Source organism: Eptatretus burgeri, chromosome 7 (assembly GCF_056783735.1).
Source record: "Eptatretus burgeri isolate ZD-2024b chromosome 7, Ebu_testis_v1, whole genome shotgun sequence".
Taxonomy (NCBI): domain Eukaryota; kingdom Metazoa; phylum Chordata; class Myxini; order Myxiniformes; family Myxinidae; genus Eptatretus; species Eptatretus burgeri.
In genome coordinates this window covers 32,561,751-32,586,680 of record NC_140967.1, presented here as the reverse complement: position 1 = coordinate 32,586,680, position 24,930 = coordinate 32,561,751, and the positions used below count along the sequence as shown (strand labels likewise).

The 24,930-nt window shown below is 43.6% G+C and overlaps 1 protein-coding gene and 1 long non-coding RNA gene across 10 annotated transcripts in view; one reads left to right on the top strand and one right to left on the bottom strand.

The window, feature by feature from the left end:
* Positions 1-1,153: 1,153 nt before the first annotated feature.
* Positions 1,154-20,134, bottom strand: LOC147022975 (uncharacterized). 3 transcript variants are annotated; one of them, XR_015059974.1, is made up of 5 exons: positions 19,945-20,134; positions 9,868-10,388; positions 9,311-9,408; positions 2,205-2,408; positions 1,154-1,919 (listed from the first exon to the last, which is right to left on the bottom strand). It is a non-coding gene; the product is annotated as an uncharacterized LOC147022975 (long non-coding RNA). The 3 variants fall into 3 exon arrangements; XR_015059973.1 differs by lacking the exon at positions 1,154-1,919 and having other exon boundaries at positions 1,961-2,408; XR_015059972.1 differs by lacking the exons at positions 1,154-1,919; positions 2,205-2,408; positions 9,311-9,408 and having other exon boundaries at positions 9,717-10,388.
* LOC147022974 (rho guanine nucleotide exchange factor 7-like) overlaps positions 19,939-24,930 on the top strand; it is an 87,065-nt gene continuing 82,073 nt past the window's right edge. For 3 of the 7 annotated variants that reach the window (XM_085887961.1, XM_085887966.1, XM_085887967.1), the window contains exon 1: positions 20,840-21,116. The gene's annotated coding sequence lies outside the window, so the exon portion shown is untranslated. Of the gene's footprint in view, positions 20,076-20,839; positions 21,117-21,222; positions 21,246-24,313; positions 24,439-24,930 lie in introns of those variants that run through there. The other 4 variants (XM_085887962.1, XM_085887963.1, XM_085887965.1 and 1 more) reach the window with 4 other exon arrangements.

Sequence of the window (24,930 nt, the reverse complement as noted above, 5' to 3'; positions counted from 1 at the left end):
ACCTGTCCATCGAGGCAAAGTTTGTGAAGGGAACGGGATATTGTTGATTTTTGAACACTGAGCCCCATTTCGGACATGGATCCTTGCAGATCTTTCCATCTAATTGCTGGATTTACAGTGACATCCTGAACCAGTTTCCTGCTTGCCCAGTTGCTGAGTTTGGATGGGTGACCTGATCTGGGTAACCTGGGTGGTGTGATACATTTTCCACTTCTTGAGGATGGATTTCACCACACTCGAAGGGATAATAAGTTCCTTTAAAATAATCTTATAACCCTCTCCTGAACGGTGCTTCTCCACCACTTTATGTCTGACTACTTTGGAAAACTCCTTGATCTTCACATTTGTTTTGTTGGTTGACCAAGTGAGTTGCACCTTAAAACTCCTTAGATAAGTGGGGGAACTTGATATTTAATTTAAACCACTGATTACAAACAGTTAAAACCAATTACACTTATTTTGTAACCTTTCAAACAAATAATTTGCTCCCGAAGTGATTCAGGGTTCATTTGGAAAAGGGTTTGAATAGTTTATGCAACTGAGAATCATCTGATTTTCTCTGTTAATCTCACTCATTCTCATTTTATCTGAATTTTTTTTAGCTTTATCACTTTGGTGGTTTTTATTTTATTATGAAGACTCTATCTTCAGTTTGATTTGAAAGCATCATGAAATAAGCTCAAGTGGCATCAAAATGTGAAAACTTTTAAAGGTATGCGCTCCACTGAGTGCTGTTCCAATTAATGCATGAAATGGTCTCCTGAGAAAGGTAATGACAGCAAAAACAGTAGACTGGTTTAAATTTAAACTAGATAGATATGTAGACGTATTGGAGATTGAGTGGTACAGGGGTATTTTCCGGACCTGTGGATAGCTTGAGTATGGAAGGGTGATTGTGCACATCTGTGACGATTGTGACGTTTGTGAGATGGTTTCATCAAGGGATAGTGTTTTGTCGGTGTTGTGCGTTCCTCACCCGAAAAATGCCTTCGCCCACCAGATCCTGCTGCGAAAAAATTTTAACCGAAATATAAATATTAATAAAAACATAACACAAACAAAACAACCCAAAAACATAACGCCTCCAGTGACTTCGGCAGCAGAGGCATAAAAGTTCCAATTTTTTTTATTTTTCACCCAGGTGATCTGATGTTGAACCTGCCACAATTTTCTCATCCCCACTCCTTCCCCCATTCCCCATTGAAATTACATCGTTATCTTGACTGATATTATAAATCTGGTGTTGGTGCCAGCATGCTGGTATCCCGTGTCGGAGTGGCGATCTGTCCAGGATTGTGCCCAACAGCCAAGGACACTGCTTCAGCAGCACCAACGCTCTGCACAGAGTATGGTCCCAATGGATGGATGGTGTTGGTGTAGTACAAGCAAGATGGTCCAAATGGCCTCCTCCTGCATCACATTTCCTTGTTACCCACTCCCAACGTTTAGTATTCCTTGTATGTGATGAGAACAGAGTTGCTGAAAAAAGGATTCCACTCGATTTTAATCAGTCAGATCCTTCAATGACATGTAGGACAATCAGGTTAATCTAAAAAGTATGCTTTGTAGAAGGATTAGTGGTACAATCAGAAGAAAGATAATTTAATGTTTCAAGCTCATCAACATTCTTGCGTGCTCGCAGGACAGGCCGGTTTTATCCACTTGCCTCTGAGCTGGTCCAGCCTGGGTTAGAATCTCGGCCCCAATGTGAGCTGTCGTACTCGTGTTTTTGTCACCAAGGGTGATATTTCCATGTGTGCACCGTCCCTTTCAATGGATCTCCAAACTGGGTGCCAAATGTGCAGGTATATGAGTTGATGAAATTGAAAGATCTCACGGTGTCCTTCATGAAGAGTCGGAATGCTATCACGGGCACCGTGGAGCAAATTCAAAATTCCTGCTCTCACTTCTCGGGGGCTCTGAAATAATTCCAAAGTAAGAAAATAAAGTTCACTAAAAGTTTGGAAGAAACACATTGGTTGGGTGTCAATTTAATAGACAAAACCATATGCAGGGTATTGAGGTCCGAATGGCTTCGGACCCAAATTACATCAAATGAGACAAAAGTTTGTGCATAAAGATAATGATCTCAAGGTAAAGGAAGGAGTCCAAGGGAAGGAATAAATAATTCACCCAACCCACAAAACTTGATAAAAAAACCTATTCCAGAAACCAACTAGAACGGAACTCGGTAGAGTGCGTACCTCCGCCAGGCTGAACAGTTTACGTTTTGTATCCCACCGATAGGTCGGATCTGGATCCGGATCTTAACCAAAATCGAATCGGCTTGTTCTCGTCACCGACCCAACTCATCCACATCGTTTTGTCATAACTTGTCCACAGCATTTTGAAACATCATGATGTACTATATCTTGTTTTTGGGCCACTCTCTCAATGGTGAAGAATCACTGCAAAAAAAAAAAAATCCTATCCAGATTCACAAAAATCTCACCAAACAAATTCGACCTATTAAGTGTTTTACATGATGGAATGTTGTGCATAACAAATTTGGTTAATACATTTTCTAATTGCTGCTAAATAGGTGTTTAACATGTTTTGGATGGCAATGACATTGACCTTTGACTAATCTTGACCACATTTTATACACATACATGATACATCCGTACAAATCAGCTGTTTAAGTTTCAATCTGATATTTTTTCGATAAATTCCTGAGATTTGGCAATAATAAAATCACAAAAATATCCCATTTGATTATAATGGAGTGAAATTGTTGTCATGGACACCGTTTTCACTTTGCCACGTGGGATTTCTCCCGATACCACTAACCAAGATGAGTAGAACCTGAAAAAAGAAAGAAATCTAATTCATTAATTTTATTTTGCACTCTCTTTGCTTGGTTGTGACGTGCTTTTACCAATGTGGGGCCTTTTGATTATGACTGGTGAACCTCAAGTGTTATTGCAGAAAGCCTTCAGACAGAAGGTCTAATGGGGTCTTAAGGTTATAAAGGTTCTTTCGGGTCTAATGGATCTTAAAGGGTCTGTGGTGAATTGACGTGAATTGAGGGACATGACGCGGGATCACATGTTGTGCGTCTCGCGTATAAGGGGAGGTCTCTGCGGCACGAGTGATTGTCCCCGGGGCATTGCCATTGACATCGGCTGTTCACTTGATGCTCGTTAACTGAAGGTGCTCATTGACTGGTGAGAATGGAGATTATATCGAACTCCGTGCTTACGCGGATTGTCTGCAATGTTTAACTGCACATGTATACGTTACTGCTTATGTACTCCTAGCTGAACCTGTATTCCCCGGTGTGCCCGTAGAAGCGGCTCCAATCAAATGGAATAAAGCCTAAACTCTGAAGGTTCATCTCTCGCTCTCATTTCAATTTATTCCATTTGATTTTCTCGGCTCTCTCAACCAAAGATGGACAAGATCTACAAACCAGAGAGGTTCGACGCAGACCCAAACGCGACTGACGCAGAAATGAAATGGTCGCATTGGTTCTGTTCCTTCTCACACTATCTGACCATCATCGAGGAGGGAGCTGACAAATTTGCCGCTCTCGTGAATCATGTCTCGCCCAGCGTGTACAGGCTCTTCTCGGGGTGCGACACTTACGAAGCAGCGATCGAGGTGCTGCAAGCGCTCTACGTGAAGCCCAAGAACGAGGTATACATACGACATCTTCTCAACACACGCAAGCAAGCACCGGGGGAGACAATCGATCAGTTCCTGCAAGCTCTGAATCAGCTGGGAAAAGACGGCAGCTTCCGGGCCGTAAGCGCCGAGGAACACCGAAAGGAAGCCACACGGGAGGCATTCATCCAAGGACTCAGATCAGCCCACATACGGCAACGCTTACTAGAGAAAGCGCAACCCACTCTTGACAAGGTAGTCGATCAGGCTCGAGCGATGGATACGGCTCAGCAGCAATCCGAGTCATTTGGGACACCGATGCTGCTCATGAACGCTGCTACTATGGGAACCCAAGGAACCCCACTGGCACAGACACAGCCAGACATAGGGGATGGAGAAACACCCGAGGAGCCGGATACCCAGGCCACGTCAAACTCCTCAGCAACTGCTCCGGTTGGTAAATGCTTCTTTTGTGGGTACAAAAGGCATCCTCGTCAAAAATGTCCCGCCAGAGATGCCACATGCATGAATTGCGACAAGAAAGGGCATTATGCCAGGGTATGTAAATCTACTCTAAGGAGAAATAAACCCACTTCTGCGGCTCTCTACTCGCAGAATAAATTGACTGCAGCCTCCCCGGGGAATCTATCCAAGGCTATCATCAACGTACGAATTAACGGGCATAAGGCTGAGGCACTGATTGATACCGGTAGCTCTGAAAGTTTCGTCAACAGCTCGCTAGTGAAGAGCAGGAAATGGGTAATCCACCCGACTGACAATACGGTATGCATGGCCGCCACCTCACTACAATCCCGCGTACGAGGGTACTGCAATGTTGAATTGGACGTAAAAGGGTACACGCATCGGGATGTAAAGGTACTGGTGCTTCGTGATTTGTGCGCAGACGTAATTCTGGGTCATAATGTCCTCAAGCAGCACACGAGCGTCGAAATACCCTTTGGAGGAAGCAAGCCTCGTCTAATTTTAAATGCGTTGACCACCGCGGAGGTGACGTCCCCCCAGCTGTTCGCTAACTTGTCGCCGGTCTGCAAACCGATAGCGATCAAATCGCGGCGATATACCACTGCTGACATGAATTTCATCACTTCGGAAACCAAGCGATTACTGGAGGAGGGAATTATAGAACCGAGCGATTCGCCATGGCGCGCACAGGTGTTAGTAACCAGCAGTCAGAACCATAAGAAACGAATGGTTGTCGATTATTCCCAAACGGTCAATCGCTTCACCCAACTCGACGCCTACCCCCTGCCGCGCATAGACGAGATGGTCGAACGCGTGGCCAATTATAAGGTATTCAGTACCATCGACTTGCGAAGCGCCTATCATCAAATTCCCATCCGAGAGGAAGACAAACCTTACACTGCATTCCAGGCAGGGAGGCGCCTCTACCAGTTCAGAAGGATACCATTCGGTGTCACGAATGGAGTAGCTTGCTTCCAACGGTTTATGGACGACATCATCTCAGATGAAAACCTCAAAGACACTTTTGTTTACGTGGACAATGTCACAGTGTGCGGTAGGGATCAGAGGGAACATGATAGGAATCTGGACAGATTCTTGAGCATTGCTAGAAAATATAATCTGACTCTCAACTACGAGAAATGCGTATTCTCGGCAAGGTCAATTGACCTTCTCGGCTACACAATAGCCAACGGCACAATTAAGCCTGATCCTGAGCGATTGCGCCCGCTCCGTGAGCTTCCACCACCTCAGGACTTGCAGACAATGCGCCGGGTGATCGGGATGTTCGCTTACTATGCGAGATGGATTTCGCAATACTCCGAGAAAATACATCCCCTAGTGCATTGCAAAAACTTTCCACCAGATGCCGCTGTTGTAAGAGCTTTCCACAATCTCAAGGATGATATCAGTAAGTCCGTGGTTTTATCGATCGACAGCTCGGTGCCCTTCATGGTGGAGACCGACGCTTCAAATCACGCCATAGCTGCTACGCTTAATCAGTCTGGGCGGCCGGTCGCGTTCTTCTCGAGAACTCTCTCTAGAAGCGAACAGAGACACTCAGCGATAGAGAAGGAAGCGTACGCCATCGTTGAAGCGCTGCGGAAATGGAGACATTATTTACTGGGAAACCACTTCACGCTCGTTACGGACCAACGATCCGTGGCATTCATGTTTGATGGGAAAAATAACGGGAAAATTAAGAATGAAAAAATTATGAGATGGCGGATAGACCTAGCTTGCTACAGATACGACATTGTTTACCGGCCCGGGAAAGAAAACCCTGCTGCAGATACCTTCTCCCGGGTCTACAGTTCGGCAACAATCAGTCAGGCTTTGCAAGACCTCCATGTGTCTCTGTGCCACCCAGGGGTAACCAGGATGGCACATTTCGTACGCAGACAAAATCTTCCCTATTCTGTTGAAGATATTAAACAAATGAATGCTTCATGCCCTGTTTGTGCTGAACTAAAACCCAGATTCTATGGCGCGGCATCTGGTAGACTGATCAAGGCCACTTCCCCCTTCGAGAGACTAAACATCGACTTCAAAGGGCCCCTGCCGACCGAGACAGACAACAGATACATATTCACCGTTGTTGATGAATATTCAAGGTTCCCTTTCGCATTTCCGTGCTCGGATATGACCTCGGGCACTGTCGTAAAATGTCTCTCTGACCTCTTCGCTATGTTTGGGAGACCTTCGTACATACATTCAGACAGAGGGCCGTGTTTCATGTCGGCCGGGCTAAAACAATTCCTACTAGAGCTCGGCATAGCAACTAGTCGAACGACGGGTTACAACCCACAGGGAAACGGGCAGGTGGAACGGTATAATGGAGTTATTTGGAAAGCCGTAACTCTGGCGCTGAAATCGAGAGGACTGGGCCCCGAGCGATGGGAGGTTACCCTTCTCGACGCTCTGAATTCCATACGCTCTTTGCTCTGCACGTCCACCAATGCCACTCCTCACGAACGTGTGTTTACTCACCAACGACGTTATGTTGACGGTCAAACGGTGCCCAACTGGCTGACCCATCCCGGTACAGTGTTCATGAAACGCCCGGTACGACAAAGCAAGTATGAACCGCTGGTGGAGGGGGTCGAACTCATTGACACTAATCCAGAGTATGCTCATGTCAGGCTCCCGGATGGCAGGGAGACCACTGTGTCGGTTCGCCATCTGGCTCCCTCAGGTACTCCTCCCGCCGGTACACCACCTTCTGGCACTCCTCCTTCTGACATTTCCCCCCCAGGAACTCCGCCAGGCGACGGGGCTGCCGCGTTCCACCCGAGAGCGATCGAGGAGTCATCCCCGGCACAAGTCGAGGCTCACCAAGAGGATCGGGAGTCTCCCTCAAGTGAAACTGCCGTTTACTCCCGGAGAGGTCGATGAATAAGGCCCCCTCGACGACTCAATCTGTAAAGGGGATTATCGGCATTCTCGCTGCTCATGCTCCTATATGCCCATTATATCATATATCGATGCTCATTTCCATGCTCCTACAACTCAAAATAATCACTGCTTGGCATGTATGCTTCTGTAGACCTATTAGTCCGCGTTGCTTGAAATGTATACTCCTATAGTGCTAAAGCAATCATGGTGTGTAAGATGGGCCCCTAGTTACATTTTAAAGGTGGGGAGAATGTGGTGAATTAACGTGAATTGAGGGACATGACGCGGGATCACATGTTGTGCGTCTCGCGTATAAGGGGAGGTCTCTGCGGCACGAGTGATTGTCCCCGGGGCATTGCCATTGACATCGGCTGTTCACTTGATGCTCGTTAACTGAAGGTGCTCATTGACTGGTGAGAATGGAGATTATATCGAACTCCGTGCTTACGCGGATTGTCTGCAATGATTAACTGCACATGTATACGTTACTGCTTATGTACTCCTAGCTGAACCTGTATTCCCCGGTGTGCCCGTAGAAGCGGCTCCAATCAAATGGAATAAAGCCTAAACTCTGAAGGTTCATCTCTCGCTCTCATTTCAGGGTCTAAAGGTTATTTGGGGTCGAGGGGGGTCTGAGGAAATTTTCAAGGCTCTTAGGGTAAAAATGTTACGAATCTGGAAGCCATTTGCACACAGACAGACAGCAGTCCCCAAGTTCAGTTATTTTGATAAGTATGTGTTTATAGTTAGGGTCCCGTCCTTCTGTCTGATGGGAATTTCGTGTGTGCACTACGAGTTACTTTTATAGTTAGGTTTTTAAAATAACTTTAAATCTTCATCCTTCGTTTTCACACCATCGCCCACGTGCAGCGTGGCACGTAGAGGGGTGAGGTTCCCTCCGCCTACCGTGAGCTCGTCCAATCAACGGCGGCCACGAGTCGCCCGACAACCCCTTGTCCAATCCGGAGGCGAGTACCTCAGAGTGTTTCCGTCTCCGTTTCTGTTTCCGGGGAGGGGGAGGATAAGACGAGGTGGTGAGCCTTTGTCAAGGAAGGTTCGCACCGTCGTAAAGAAAGAGGAGAAGAATAAGAATCCTCGTTTTGCCTGCTGGCGTCTCGTCTGGTCCGTTCCCGTACTGGCTGTGCATGTCTGCCTCGCCTGGTGTGGCCTGATCAAGGAAGCTGTTTCAGGCTCGATCGCCGGTCGGCTCGTCATCTCTCACTCATCTGCCTTCATGCTGGCTGGCATCCGACGCTCTTTCCTTGGTCCCTGGAGCTTGGTGCTGCTTTGTTGGTGGTGGGTTCGAGTCCCGCCACCAGACAAGCTCGACCAGACCGCACAAGGTGGACAGGTGCAAAATAGGCCCTTGTTCTCAGCTCGCCTTCCCTCCGAGCTGAAAGGTCGAAATAAAGACCTGACGGGGTCCAGTTCTTTTGGTGTGTGCGTGTGTGTGTGGTGCCGTCCTGTAAGTAGAAATTGTCAAAGTGCCCTGTGTTCATTTTACATTACATTTTCATATTCGGATAACTCTGCTCTTTGTATGCACCTCTCCCCGATTATTGGTTATAAATAACCCCCCCGTGTTAAATGTACCAGCTCGTTTTCTGTGCTTTCTCCCATTGGTCCAGCACGGTGCATATTGAGAATTATTGAGGCCGTTTGGGCCGCTAAGTTGTCATTGGGTCCGGCGCGGCTTTGGTAACTTCCGCTCGGTTACGCCGGATCCGAGTCCGTGATAGCGACTCGGTTCGGACAAAGTCGGCCGAGGGTGTGATTTCCCCAACAATTTGATGACGTGGGTACTTAGGTATATTGAAATTTGGCGATTGACCCTACCCCACGCCATCAGAGAATTGGCGCTCACAGTCCACAAAGGGACCCGTGACCTTTCGGACTTATCCGAGAGTCACGACCTAAATTCTGGGTGTTCGGTGGGAGACGACGCCACTGCTCCACCTAGTGGTCGTTTATCGCCACCGAACCCCAGCCCACAATAAACGATCTTCAGGGTCGAGGTTTGATATAGTCTCAAGGGGTCAGGGCTCGAAAGGTTTCATGTCTTAAAGGTATGTTCCAATAGTCCATAATTAATAGTGGTAATTCATTGTCATAGACATAGTCAAGCTGCAAGAAGTAATTAATAGACATACTCACGGTCCAACTCACGTTCAACCAGTACATCATAAATGTACTCACCGGTGTCGACCAAGACTTCACCTGGACGAGGGTTCACCGTCCACCCGTGTTTTTCAGTTTTATATACAGTTTACAGAATAATATATTAATATCAAGTGAATGGTTGAAAATTGACGATTTATGTGACCTTGACCTTTTGACGTCGAATACAAAAGGCTTCCGGCTTGTCACGACTTCGACCAGGTGATGAAGTTTCATGAAGATCGGAGTATAAATGTGACCTGTAGGCGACTGACAAACAAACAAACAGACAGAATAACAGTCCAGGCCAACCAATATACTTGCGAATCTTCGACTTCGCAAGTAACAAACAGACGGGTGAAAACATAACCTCTGTCCACCTTCAGTGGAGGGGGTAATTATATTTCGAACCACAAAAATAAATACATTCAATTTTCCAGTCTATCCTTTAAACCCAAATTTATAGCGAAGAATCAGGTTCAACCGCGCATCAAAAATTCGGCACGTTCTACGCCGGTGTATCTAAGCCACTTAAAAATTGAGACCCCCAAACCTCAATACACAAAGGAGAGCAAAGCAACAGCAGAGGTAGACTTGTATTTGCATTTGTAATCAATATAATGAGTATATATATGGCATTTTTTTTTTCAAAAAGAAGTTACATAAACTCTAAGTTCAAAAGGTGCACATGTAAGACAACCGAAGCATCTCGACTTTTACAATGTTTACCTTGCACTTTTTTATGCAATCATTTGACTTTTGGGAACTTGCTGGTGATTGTACGCTGTTGGAATGCAGACAGCATCTTTCTTTTGACATTGGCAGCATGACATTGCATTGGGCAAATAAGGCAGCTGATGACAAGAACAGCTCATCAGGTCAAAGTGAGTTTTCTGCAGTCCCAACCGACACCCATTTTCTAATCAAAACCTCACCATGAAAGTTTGAATGTTTTTCCTCTCGTCACTCAAGTGACCTTCCAGTTTTAATCCTGAACTTTGGGGCGTGTGGCAATGTAGAAAAACAGAACGATCAACAAGGCGATGACACACAGGGACGGCAGCACCACAGGCACGATCGAACTTCGTGCCTGTTCCATGGCCAACTTTCGCTCCTTCTTGTCGCGAGCTCGCTCCTTGCGTGGACGACCCTTCAGCTGCCGCATGCTTGCACTCCACTAGGCCCAGCCGGGTGCCGAAAGGTGCGCCTTGATATGGTAAGGGAATTCACGTGGATTTTTACTTGCTGGGCTGAAAGGCACATCACACAGGCCAACTCTGAGATACAAACACATGGCTCATTTGAAAATCTCACGATGTTGTTTCTTAAACAACAACAAAAAAGTCTGGCTTTTTATTCCCAAAGAAACCGCTATATATCATGCCATAAAGGAGGTTCAGCTGTTAGTCCCGTGCACTTATGGAACCAGACACCGTAAAACATGGTATAATCGCGAGACCAGCCTTAAATTTTCTGAAAGAACCAAAGGCCCCTAAAATTATGCACCAATTTCGTTTGGCACAGTCAAACAACAACACAGCCTTATTTTGTATCGGTCTGATAATCTGAATTAAGGGTACAAACGCTGCATCCCAGGCAATAAAATTTTAACAATCGACAGGAGTTTCCAAGTTCCTCACTAAATGGCAACTTATAGTACATATGTATAAAACAAAATGAGAGTTCCTTTCTGCCTCCTCCTTCCCTTCATCTCCTTTTATTGTAATATCCCCCCAGGCATAATTGCATCACACAAGATGATTGCCGCAAGCAATTCTGGGATATTGCCGTGCTAAGTTTGTTTTAAGATGTCAGACTTGGGAGTTATTTTGCAAGAGAACGACAAGTAAAAGGGACAAATTTCCTTTGTTCTTTTATCGGAGGCAATGAACATGATGATCTAAGACGATGGTTGATGGTTGGTCCATGTCTGAGCTTTTGTGTGTCAAGGTCAAAATCGAAAATGTCTTTGATCAAAAGGCAGAACCCAGTTTGCTCAATGTCAGTTTTTGCGATTATCTGAGTCACATTCCAACATGGCAGTCTCCAAGATAATGCAATGGTACCACCACGAGCTTGCCATAAATATAAGTGCAAACTCTTATTTTTTTACAAATTGAATTATTTTAGCTTTGAACAAAAATGGTCTGCATTGATGACTAAACCTCCTGCCCTTGTAAAAATAAATAAATAAATAAATAAAGGCTGTTGTTGGTTGTTGTTGTTGCTGAACTTTGTCCACATTGTCATGTGTGAAAGTGAAAATAGTTCTGTATATTCATCAGATGTTGCCACTATATTATCATAGACTGATTTGATGGGAAATAAATAGGGGTGCAAAGATGTGATAAATCGTCAAAGTATCGCAAGAAGAAATACTGATGGTGAGTGCTAGTGCTAATATGATGAGAATCACAATACGACACGTGCATCAACATTGTTGTGATATCCGATTTGTGAAACTTTAGCTCAGCGACCTGAAACACGAGTGTTACTGAAGCTGAAACAATTCTGTACAGCAGTTTTAAGTGTTTATGCCTCTTCTGCTTAGCAAGCATAAAGATGTGATTGTAATTTACTTGTTAGATGCAGTGTCGGTGAGTGATGTCAAAATATCTTTGATCAAGCGATTACGTGACTTGCTGATTGATACTGCACTGATTGTGTGATGCTTTCTCCTTCTGAAGTCCTTTCATCACCAGTGCCACCACTACCACGATTAACAAAAAGACACATCAGTGCTTACATGGCAGTATTATGATACTTTAGCAACACTAGCAAGTTGCCAATATCCACAAGGGATTATAAACGGGGTAGGGATGGAGTTAGCAAAAATTCAAATGGCGTCTTCTGTCATTGAGTCAGCAAGCTGGGAGTAACAACTGACATTTATTGCCACATCTGAAGCAATTGAAATGCTCTCGTGGCAGAAAGGTGCTCCATATATCAAACAACTGTTTGTTTGACACATGGAGCTTTTTGATGCCTCGGATCTGTAACAAAAAAAAATTGTACTAATGTTAAATCCAGTGACCAATTGTAAATCAATGAGGAGGAGGGGAAGTAGTAGTAGTAGTAGTAGTAGTAGTAGTAGTAGTAGTAGTAGTAGTAGTAGTAGTAGTAGTAGTAGTAGTATTCACAAGGAAAAGATGATCAGAGATTGCAGACTCTCACTAGGACTTATTTTGTGTGGTGTTTGTGTACTGGTGTATTACAGCATTAAGAATAGCCATAACTAGAACTGCCACTTTATAACTGCTGGCAGTAATAACCGGGTACCAAGACGTCCTGCTTTGATGCAACCCCGCTTTGATTGGACACCAGACCCTGACCAATAATGTTTATTATTATTCAATTGAATTCAGAATGGGATTAAAATTAATTAAATTCAAATCAAATGGAAGACCAAATAGGTACAGTCCCGCAATGGAGTCATCAGAAGGAACCCGAACAAGCAAAAAGTAAAGATGAAGTCATCAGGAGGAACCTGGATAGAATTTGCATTTCAGCTGCTACTCGTCTACCCTCAAACCCATCCAGGCACAGCCAAGTGAACCTTATTTAAAAAAGAAGACTAATAAAATTTTAAAAACCCAAATCAAAAAATCAAATAATTCTGGCTGCCATATCATGCGTCCTATCAAGTTGAAATCGAAAACATGTATTCCCCGTCACTGCTAGATCACAATTGTGAAGTTTCACATTGATTAATTGAGTGGTTCCAGAGAATACATTATTTAATATTTTTCTTCAATCCAATATGGCTGCCAAACCATGTGACATCAATTATTCCTTTACAAACTTGTACACACATGGCTTGGGGAACGTTTGTGTGAAGTTTCCCTTCAATCTGTCCAGCCATTCTGGAGATTTTTTTTTATTGGTTTTAGGGTAAATCCAATATGACTGCCAAACCATATAACCTATGATGTCATGTGTGTGAACCTTTTGTTCCTCATGGATAGGCAGACATACGTGTAAAGGTTCGTCTCAATCTTTTCAGCCATTTCAGAGAAGATTTTTGAAAGTTTTTATTTCTTTAAAACAATATGGCTGCCAAATCACATGACCTGCGTGACTGATGACATCATAAAATTATTATATGTGGACCATTTTATCCCGAGGTGACCCTCAAAATTTTTCATACTGATCGGATGTAGCGTTCTACATATGCGATTATGATGTCATTATGAAGGCACCTATGACATCATAAAAAAATCACTCATTCCCAATGAGGAGTATTTGCCATGTGCCAAGTTTCAATTATTTTATTTGGTGTGGTTACAGAGATAGAGGTCCAAAGTTTTTGTCGTTTTTCCAACATAGAAGCCACACCACGTGACCTATGACATCATAACTATCATTAAAACATTATACATGAGTAGTTGCCCCAAAAGTGAAAATTTCGTCTCGATCCGCCAAGTGGTTGCAGAGAAAAACACCAAAGTTCTGCGTGATGCAGGAGAAGGCCATTCGGCCCATCATGCCTGTGCTACACCAACACCAGATTAAATAAATCCGTCAAACCTTATGATGACGTAATTTCATTGGGGAGAATAGGAGAAAGAGTGGGGATGAGGAAGGTATCCAACATCACCTTGGTGTTAAAATAAAAATAGGACCACACGTCCTGAAGCTCACCTGGATCAGGAGCAACAGTCATTCAATCCACCCCCCATCCCCTCCATCTGCAGACCCCTGAGCTAAGACCCTGATTTTTTTTTTAATGGCGTGAACAAACTTTGGTACATCATGGGTGATGAAGGTTGTGGTCAAGTTTACTGAAATTGTCTGTGTAGTTTTGGAGAAGAGGAAATACCCATTTGGGGGGGGGGTGGTGAAACCCCCTCATAGACTCCTTTATGAAGCACAGATTTTGATGCAGTTGATAAACTTTGGTACATCATTGGTGATGAAGGTTGTGGTCAAATTTCATCAAAATCGTGCGTGTAGTTTCGGTGAAGGGAACAAATACCGATTTGAGGTGTTTGTGGGGGGGGGGTCAACCCCCCCCATAGACTCCCTTATGAGCAAAGATTTTTGATGCAGTCAATACACCTTTGTTAGGCATCAGATATGAAGCTTATGATCAAGTTCCATAAAAATCATGTGTTTGGTTCAAGCGATAATGACTGAAGTGTTTTGGGACTGACTGACTGACTTACGGAGACTGCTCGATCGCATAAGCTCACTTGACTAAAATCCAGGTGAGCTAAAAATGGGAATTTTTTTTGTGTTTGTTGATTGTATATAGATTTTTTTTATTTTAGTGGGGGGAGGGGTTGGGTAAGGTGACTTTAGGATGATAATGTACATTGATCAGACACAATCCTTTAAATAACGGTGTTACATTTGCTCCTCTCCACTCCGTAGGCACCTGTCCTGACTCCAGTGAGCTATTAAATATATCCATTAACATCTCGCGTTACTGCTTTGCCACCTTCCTGAGTGGACGGTGAGCCCTCATCCAGGTGAAGTCTTTGTCGATGCCTGTGAGTACATCCATCAATACTCCCGGGTGCATGTTATCTGTCCCGGAGCTTAATACACACTTTAACTTTTCCAGCTGTTTCTTTACCGCACTTCCTCCACTCTGACCTGGATCTTCTGTTAAAGTCCTTCCTCACTTCCTTGATAAATACTCTCAGCTATTGGCAATTCCCCTCAATGTTCTTGTGCAAAAGCTCTGTGCAAACAACACCTGCCTCTTAACGCCTAATTAACGAACTTGAAGTGGATCTAGAGTGGATCACTGGATCTATGTGAAGATAATATTTGGACAAGATGGTGCAACAAATAAGATAGTCATCAGCTTCTGAAACTGCACAGTTTTTACAGCTTTCAGTTGTATTCCTCTGATACTTTTGTCCATGCAGTTGATGAGGGAAATATCAACGGTCACTGGTCAGAGAAGAGCAGTTAATGCAGACTGCGCAAGGTTTCATTTTGAATCGAGCAAATCCACAACCTTGCCTTTTAAGATTGATCAGGTGGTGCTCCCCGGTTGTTGAATCATAGTTTAATGCACAGCAGTTTACATTGAGGATGCTTTCAATGAGCAAATGTGGCCATTGCATCATTTACATGGTCAGCTGGTATGCCAGTATCACGCAAGCGCACGCCCACACGCACTCTTTATACCTATAAAGTTCCTCAAAACAATTATAAACTTTTATTGAACATCAATAGCAATTCCTAATGTATGAACATTTAAAGCACATTGTAGATGATAATAATTCCACAACATCTGATACTTAACTTTATCCAAAATCGCAAAAATAAAAATAAATATACTTGTTAGCTTACACTGAAAGTAAGAAGTTCAGTAATTTGTAACTGATCGATTTGTCATGATTTTCCGCCTGTGGATCATGAGCTAGACTTTGTTCTTTATCGACATTTTCCACCCAGAAGCCCTCCAAATGGTGGGCCCACAACCTTGGCCACGTGTCCACATCAGGAGATCCACAATTTCATTTACTAGTGCATGCCCGTACGTGCGAAAAAACAAAAAACAAGAACAAAAACAAACTGCGTGCCAGAAACAACAACCACACAGGCCATTCCTTCGCTCTCGTGTGCCCGTACCTGCGTGGCCGAACGTGCAAAAAAAAAAAAAAAAAAAAAAAACTTTCAAACAACCACATAGGCCATTCCTTCACTCTCGTAAATGACGACAAGATTGGGGCATTGTGTTTATCTATAAATGCACATAAGAAATCGAGAAATTATTAGAATACAGTAAGTCATCACTATCCGGAAGTCAGTATGTTGTAATCCGTAATGGGGAACGCACTCTAACTTGGCCATAACTTGGGAACCACTTGTCCAATTAATTTCAAACGTTGAAAAGGCAAACAAACAGAGATTGCTGGAATTATAGATAGAAGATAGATACTGTGGGTGCAAAACGTCAAGCAACGTGTCCTGTCATTGGTAACTAAGGCGCCCTTTCCCCATCGGCCACGCCTAAGCAGCAACGTGTCCTGTCATTGGTTTGGTAAATAAATGGCCATAACTTGGGAAACATTTGGGAAACAGCTGAAACGGATGAAGAAGAACGATATCAAGCCTTGAAAAGGCACACACTCAGGTCCCCAGCGTCAATTGTGACGTCATATCAAACAAAGAAGAATTGTGACGTCAATCGTGATGTCATGGCACCGTGTCCTGTCATTGGTTGGTAAAAAAAAAATGGCCATAACTTGGGAACCACTTGTCCGATTAATATCAAACCTTGAAAAGGCACATACTCAGGTCCCCAGCAATATACCTGGCAAGTTTCAATTAGATCGGACCAGTGGTTGTCGAGAAACAGCGGTCACAGACAGACAGACACACAGAGATTGCTGGAATTATAGATAGATGTAAAAAAAAAAAGTTTTCATTCCATCAAATGCTTTCAAAAGCTTCTTTTTTTTACATTCAAATCTTTTACCCTAACAGCTTATCACTTTACTTGTTGATATTTACCTTCCTTTCTGTAAGCTTTCATGTATTAAAATAATATCATAATCCTTATGACACATTCCATTATCTAACCATATTACCTGACATGACCTGTGAACATACACGCCTTACTTTGCAGTTTACACATACATTACGCAGCATGTCCATTTTGCTTACCACTGAATCGAGCTATTATTACCAATAGCAGAGTACCCGCACTGCAGGCGATCTTGTTCCAAGCATGTAACACGTTCTTCTGATGCGGTGTACCTGCATGTACCTTTATTTGGGTAGTGTGTATGTGTAGGAAAATAAATAACTTGGAATACATACATGAAGCAAAAACATACCTCCTGCTTACAAATCAAAACACTTCACTGCACTGGAAAACGTCTGGACAGGAATACTGCACTGAAATGGTGGAGAGTTGTAATACCCTCGCCCACCTGGAGGCGGCGCTACACGATACACAGTTACATTAAAAAAAATTGTCCCCCCCCCCACCCCCTTCTCCCCCACCAAGACCACCAACAATTTTTTTTTAAACGCCCCTACATGAATTGGAGTCACACTGATCCTATGTAGCAAGTCTGGATGTAATCGACCCAGAACTGTAGGAGTAGCGCGACACGCACGCACGCACGCACACAAACTATAGGAAGGATACAGAAATCATTTTAACAGATTTTTCATGAGCTCGACTTTGCCGTCAGCAACCACTGAAAATGTTGAACAAATATATTAATTTTAATGCATCATGAGCTCGGCCACTGAAGGTGGGCAGAGATTATGTTTTCACCCATGTCTATCTGTATGTTTGTTTGTCTGTGAACAGGATATCTCAAAAACTTGTGGACGGATTCAGATGAAAGTTTGTGGAGAGGTTTGTTGCGTGACAAGGACGAAACTCTGAGACTTAAGTGAAGATCCGGATCTGGATACTGGAATTTTTAAAAGTGATTCTTCACTATTGAGGGATCGGTCCAAAAACGAAATATAGCACGATATCTCAAAAAAGTTGTGGATGGATTCGGATAAAACTTGGGCACATTGGATGTGCGACAAGGAAGAATTGATTAGATTTTGTCGACGATCCGGTTACGGATACGAGAATCTTTTTTTAATTTTTTGAACGATTAGTGGGCCCATTGGTCCATTGGATCAAAGTTTCATTGGTCTTCATGGCCTTGCAGCATACCTACCTGCCATATTTCTTGAGCATTAGCTTGCCTTTTCATCAAGCCCAGATGTGTTTTGGGCCAGGGCAGGCATTATACATTCATTATTATTATTATTGCCAAATGATACTACCATTATTATTGTTGTTAATACCATATTATTAGCATTAATTAAAACAAGCTGGGAAGTGACGATGGTTTGCGGACATTATTGAGGAAGCCCTACCGTAAAACCCTATCTCCTCCGTCAAAATTGACCAAATCAAATCGGATTTTTTTATATGTTGTACTTAAGGACATTACGCACAGCTTCGAGGAAATTAAATTGCGAGAAAAAAAAAATCGAGAAAAATAAATAAAAATAAATAAAAAGTTCAAGTGGGCGTGGTTCCGCCCACAAGGGGCCTGGGACGCCCCTCATACAAAAAGACACAACTGGACCATGATATTTAGCTTGTGTCCAAGTTTCATCAAGATCACATCAAACGTCACGGAGCTATGCTCTGGAGTCACAAATAGACAGACAGACACACAGACACAACGAAAATAGTGGTCACTGCTGGCGCCCGCGAACCAAAACGTTTTGTCGTAAGAATACCATGCCATGGAAGGACCAATTACGCTGCTCAATATCCTTCAACATGGCACACGTTTAAAACATGGGAATTCTTCTGGATTTTTTGGAGTTAATTAGCCTAATCACCTCAGGAAATCATGATAATTTTGGTGCATCACACTCCACAAAAAAAACGTCGCACGCACGCACGCACTTGAAATGCCCATCTTCATCCGCACTTTTGGCTCGTATCCTTCACACATCAAACTGCCCCGAGCTTCTAGCCAGGGATCTACGATAACCTTTCCATCTTTGTCATCTTTACTTTAATACGGAGCTTTCGGTGGTCAGTGTTGCACTCAGCTTCTCGCTTCAATCAGGCATCCAGTCACCTTCTGAGGTGTTTTTGTCTGACGACAACAAAGTCAATGCAACGTCACTTCTTTGATTCGGTTTGCTCATGGATATCCTTCTGCAACCAGGAACTGCACACGTTTGTTTCAGTCAGACAGGAAGGACAGCTGTTCCTTTCCTGCATCCTCCATCTCTTCACATCCACACGGGCCTAAAGCCTATTCCTATTGATCACCCACATCCACTCCAGTCTCAATCTTGAGCTTCAGGCCTTCCAGTTGCGTTTCTGTGCCATCTTCCATGCGGCTATGGTCAATGAGAACTATGGCAAACCCTTTCTGTCTCGGTTGGCCGAACACAGTACCCCAAGTGCTGACCAGCCAGCTGTGAGGACAACGCTCTCCTCCACCTCCACAGATTGCATTTACACGTCACCAGCGTCTCTTGCAGAACAGCTCCTCTCACCATGCTGTCTGTCCAGTTCTCTTGCCACCAATTGTCTATTGGGCAGTCTTCAGTGCAATGCTGGGTGATCTCCACAGTGCCGTCAACCGTCAACGTGTCGAATTGATCTCACATTTCCATGACGACCTACGAACTCCAGACTGGAGAGCATTTTCAGAGCTATCCCACAATTCCGTGCGCGCCGCCATGTTGATTGTCCGTATTCACTACCCTGGCAACGATAGCATCAGTAGCTCCACAAAACTATCACGTTTATCTCGTTATTCTGACTTACTGCAATGGATGGTAATATGTTCATTCTTTAGCCTAGTTCGGACTTGCTTACCTTGCTAACCAATATGGCGCCCGAGCACTGCATCATGGGTATTGAAACACGACAACAGAGACTTGAGGTACAGACGCTTGTTTAGATTGCTAACCAACATGGCGCCCGAGCACTGCATCATGGGTAGTAAAACACGACAACAGAGACTTGAGGTACAGACGCTTGTTTAGATTGCTAACCAATATGGCGCCCGAGCACTGCATCATGGGTAGTGAAACACGACAACAGAGACACGAGGTACAGACCCTTGTTTAGATTGCTAACCAATATGGCGCCCGAGCACTGCATCATGGGTAGTGAAACACGGCAACAGAGACACGAGGTCCGGAAGTCGACGCACCGAGTACTGTATTTGTATCAGCAGCACACTGCGCGTCGTGTACCGCTCAAAACGAATCCCTTGAATGAATTTGAAAGGCGACGAGTCAGGGGAAAAGTGTGGCGTCACGGTGAGGCGGCTGCTGAGTAAGGCCACGTACCTACTATGGTCGAAGGAAACGTTTCCAACCACGGACAATAACCACAACCCGTCTGCCATACGTTGCTACGTCACGAACCCAACGGCTCAGTACAGCAAACAGCTGCTTTGTGAGATTACGTCATTACACAAGTATGACTCACTGGATTGTTCATTTCCTTTTATCCTTGTACTCAATTGTGACGTCACACGATAATGAGGTTAATGACAATGAAAGATACCATGTGCTCCATTTTATTCCTGTTTTTTTTTTTTTTAATCACTTCACCTTTATCACTTTACACCTTAACATTTTTTTTCGATAAAATATCGATTTCGTACCCAAAGATATGCTTTGTGCTTTTGGGATTGTATCGATTAACGTGGAAGAAAGAATTGTGCGGTGTATAGATCTGATGCATGCAGTGATATTGAGGAATTATTCTGCACCGTATCACGTCAACGCACTGTTCTCTTCGGTGAGTTTTGTGTTTGGTTTTTTTTTAATCTCGTTAAATGTTTTTAATTCAAAGCGCGTTCAAACATCCACGATAATTAATAATCGTGAAAGTGTATTTTTGAACAACAAATGACGTGTAACCTTGCAAACGTTCGCCCAGTATTAAACATCGTTTTAAAAATTTTTTATGCATCTGTTTCAATTTCCTTCGCATAACCTGTATCAAGTTTGTTGTTTCATTAGTTTTTGGTGGATTTTCGAACGTTTACTACATAATGAACACCCAGAACCATTAGGGTGTGTCGACGAATAATAGTAGCTCCGCTGTTTCCACCTTTTTATTTTTCTTAAAAAATTTTTTTTCTGCTCTCTTCCAGTTCTATCCTCAAACTATTTAACAGGGAAATATTACTGAATCAAGTAAATCGTTTAATGAACAAAGCGACATGTTTTTAGAACTCTAAGTGTAAAAGGGTGGTGTCTCTACTTCCGGGTTGCTGGTTGTTGTGAGCAGCGTTCCCTCAGCTTCCCATATTCCTTTTTTATTTATTTTTTTTAATTTTTTTTTTTCTTCCTCCTCTCCCCCCCCTCGATCTGTCTTTCCCCAATTCTTCTCATCCTCCTTTTGTCCACCTGCCGACTCTCTCTTTCCTCTTCCACACATTATCCATCGCTGCCCGCCTTCCCCTTTCCCGCTCAATATTGTCACAGGAGCTGTTGGTGTCAGTGCACAGGTGAGTCACTGGGATACCGCTTCACTTTCTCAATGAACCACCATCGTCGCCAGTTAAATTGCCGCAGCTCTCAAAAGCAGTCGTAATTGCAATGATTTAACCTTTGAACTCCGCCAGGTGTTTTAACCCGTGAGTAATACACTGTTACATTTAAAGGTTCCAACTGGACCGATTGCTTGATCACCTCAAGCCCAGGAAGGCTTTGGCCTTGTTCCAGATGTATTGTTGTCGGTGGTTGTGTGTACTGTACACGATTGTACTCGGGCTAATCGTGCCTGTGCTGTTGGATTTTCCCCGGTGGAGGGAATTGACCATTTTCTTGATGATTGCACTATAATCATTGTCATCCTGATTATCTATCTATAATTCCAGCAATGTGTGTGTGTGTGTGTGTGTGTGTGTGTGTGTGTGTGTGTGTGTGTGTGTGCGTGTGTGTGTGTGTGTGTGTGTGTGTGACCGCTGTTTCTCGACAACCACTGGGCTGATCTAATTGAAACTTGCCAGGAATATTGATGGGGACCTGAGGATGTGCCTTTTCAAGGTTTGATGATAAGGGATAGGCAAAGCCTAGAAGCGAACGTAGTATTCTTCTTACATTCGCTTCTGACTTTACATAAAACTTGTTCACATCTGTATACTTGCCAACTAGACCGTGGTACATGTAAGTGCCGCACAGCTGATGATTTTGACGCAATTTCCGGTTACTTCGGCCTGGATTCGGGATCAGCGATCAAATAATGTAAATCACGATAAAAAAAAAATATTTTTTGATGATGTGGGAGATATCTTTATTAAAATTAACTTTGGGGGAAAATTAATTGAATAAATAAATAAATAAACGATCACTTCTGGTCAAGAATAAATGAAATTAAAAGTTCCGGAAAGAGTTTCAAAATCACTCCCGGAAATGTGAAATACAAAATAAACATTTGCTGTCATGAAAAAAATCACTTTCGGAGGTATAAAATTAACTTTGGGGAAAATAATAATTGAATAAATAAACGATCACTTCTGGTCAAGAATAAATGAAATTAAAAGTTCCGGAAAGAGTTTTAAAATCACTCCCGGTAATGTTAAATACGAAATAAACATTTCCTGTCATGAAAAAAATCACCTTCGGAGGTATAAAATTAACTTTGAGGAAAAAATAATTGAATAAATAAATAAACACTTCCGGTCATGATCTCCCGGCATGCATCATTCCCCATGACAAAAACCGGAAACAAAAAAAAAACCAGAAACAAAACAAAAACGGAAGCAAAATGGTCATAGCCAACGACACGGATTCACAATTTCCAGGGTATTGTGTTGTTTTTGTTGTTTCCTATTCTCTCATGTGCACGCGTTAAGTAATATTCACAAGATAGAAATAAAACCCAATCGTGTTTATACACCGCACAGCGTTTAACAACAACCGGAAGCAAAAGGTCATAGCTAACGACACGGATTCCAAATAGCCAGGGGTATTGTGTTGTTGTTGTTGTTGTTGTTGTTGTTTCCTATTCTCTCTCATGCACGCGTTAAGTATGAAGCTCACTGCGTTCGCTATTAATCGGACAAGTGGTTCCCAAGTTATGGCCATTTATTTACCAAACCAATGACAGGATACGGTGCTATGACGTCACAATTGACTTTACAATTATTCTTCTTCGTTTGGTACAGGCGTCGGCAACCTAAACCAGGCCGCGGGCCACTGGGCCACGTTCGGGCCACCTCGCGGGCCGCACCCCTCTCCCAACCCGAAAAAATAACAAACACACCTAAAATCAATGATGATAAATGTAATTGTAAATTGAACCTTAAGACCTTCAGACATCTGAAACAACAACGAAAAAATATTTAAGACCAAGTTAAGTGGACTAGAAGCAAAAATAATTTATTTTGACGTCCAGAGACTGTGATATATGTGGAAGAATCATATGTCCACATATGTTAAATTTGCCGTCAGTTCAGAAAAATGTTTTGCGGGCCGCACCTAATGGAAATCTGGACAAGGCGCCGCGGGCCGCACGGGAGGAGCTCGTGGGCCAAATGCGGCCCGCGGGCCGCAGGTTGCCGACCTCGGGTTTGGTATGATGTCACAATTGATGCTGGGGACCTGAGTCTGTGCCTTTTCAAGGTTTGATATCGTTCTTCTTCATCTGTTTCAGCTGTTTCCCAAGTGCCCATTTATTTAGCAAACCAATGACAGGACACGGTGCTATGACGTCACAATTGATGTCACAATTCTTCTTCTTCTCTCTTCTTTTTTTTTTTGCACGTACGGGCACGCACTAGTCATCCCAACGATAGGTTGGTCCACGTCACAACGACTTGAACATCATTTATTGCGAGGTGTGTATGTTTGTTGGTAGTTAGGGTAAAACTTGGTGAGAGGAGGACCAATGTTTGTCTAACCTGCTCTTAAGTAGAGTATTCAAAGTGGTGGCGCAGCTACCACTAAGTGAGGAAGGCCATTCCATTTCTCAGTTTACTCTTTGATTGAAACAGTTCTTTTGTAGAGCCGTACAACTCCTCTCCTTAAACAACTTCAGAGTATGTCTACTAGTTACATGAGACATCGCTGGAACAAGCGAGTGCTCTGCTTCTGTCACTACTCAGCCTTTGATGACCTTGCACACTACAATCAAGTCTCCTGTAGTGGAGGGAGAACGCATCCAGTTGTCTTGAGTCTTTCCTGATATGCGAGTTTCCTCTCTGTATTATCGGTGTCTGCCTTAAATGTTGGATTCCAAACTACATTTCCATATGCGAGGAGATGATGGACCATAGAGTTGAAGAGGAATTGGAAAGTTTTCTTGGTGAAGCTGGAAAAGGTCCTCTTGATAAGACCAAGCATCTGATTGGCCTCGTTGACAGATGCCACTACATGTCTATGAAAAGGTTAGTTCATTGCCTTTAACAACACCAAGGCCCTTATTTTCCTGTGTAACTTGCAGTTCTTCTCCTTTAAGTAGTGTGCTACATTCCAGTTTGCTTTGCCAATGCGTGTGACCTTACATTTGTCTGGATTGAATGAAAGTTGCCAAATATGTTGACTCATCTTGCAGCTGCGTCAAGTTCCTCCTTTGATGATCTTGAGTGTGCTGGGGTTGTGACATCCCCAAATATCTTTGTGTCGTCAGCGTAAATGTGGGCTGGGTTCTTTGTATCGGTCAGCAAGTCGTTGACGTGTAACACGAAGGGCTGGGGACCGAGAAACCTTCCCGGTGGGACTCCGTTGCCGACGTTAATGCAGTCTGATTGAATACCGTTGAGAGTGACACGTTGGGTTCTACAGAGAAAAGGGAAAGACAGGGAAAAGCCTCGATCCATTTCAGAGGTTTGTCATTGATGCCATAAAATGACAAACATTGCTGACGCCTGATATTTGCTTCACGGTTAAGGTGGTTGGCTTAAGATCTTAGGGTCGTTAAATATAACCAGGTGTGTGACTCGGCCTGTTATCCTTCTGAGGTCAGCAAAATGAGTACCAGCTTTCTGGTAACAGGGGGCACTGCATCAGTGGCACAGCCACTGTCAGAAAACGAAGCAGCCACAAGCAACAACCCATTCTTGGGCTTCAGTTGGAGAGGTAAATGACTCTGCTTTTGAATCCAATCGACAACACTGCTGCCATTTGGTGTGGGCAGTTACAAATAGTTTCCAGTCACAGGCGTGAAGTGTTCCGAGTTCGGTGCTATTCGTATTCTGGTAAGCTGAAGTCGATTGCCCAAAGACGTCTGCTGTGAAGAAGCCTCTATGGCTCAGGAGAGGTGTCTTGATCATGTTATGCTAACATTACCGTGAGGTGTAAATCCCTGAGAAAGAAAGA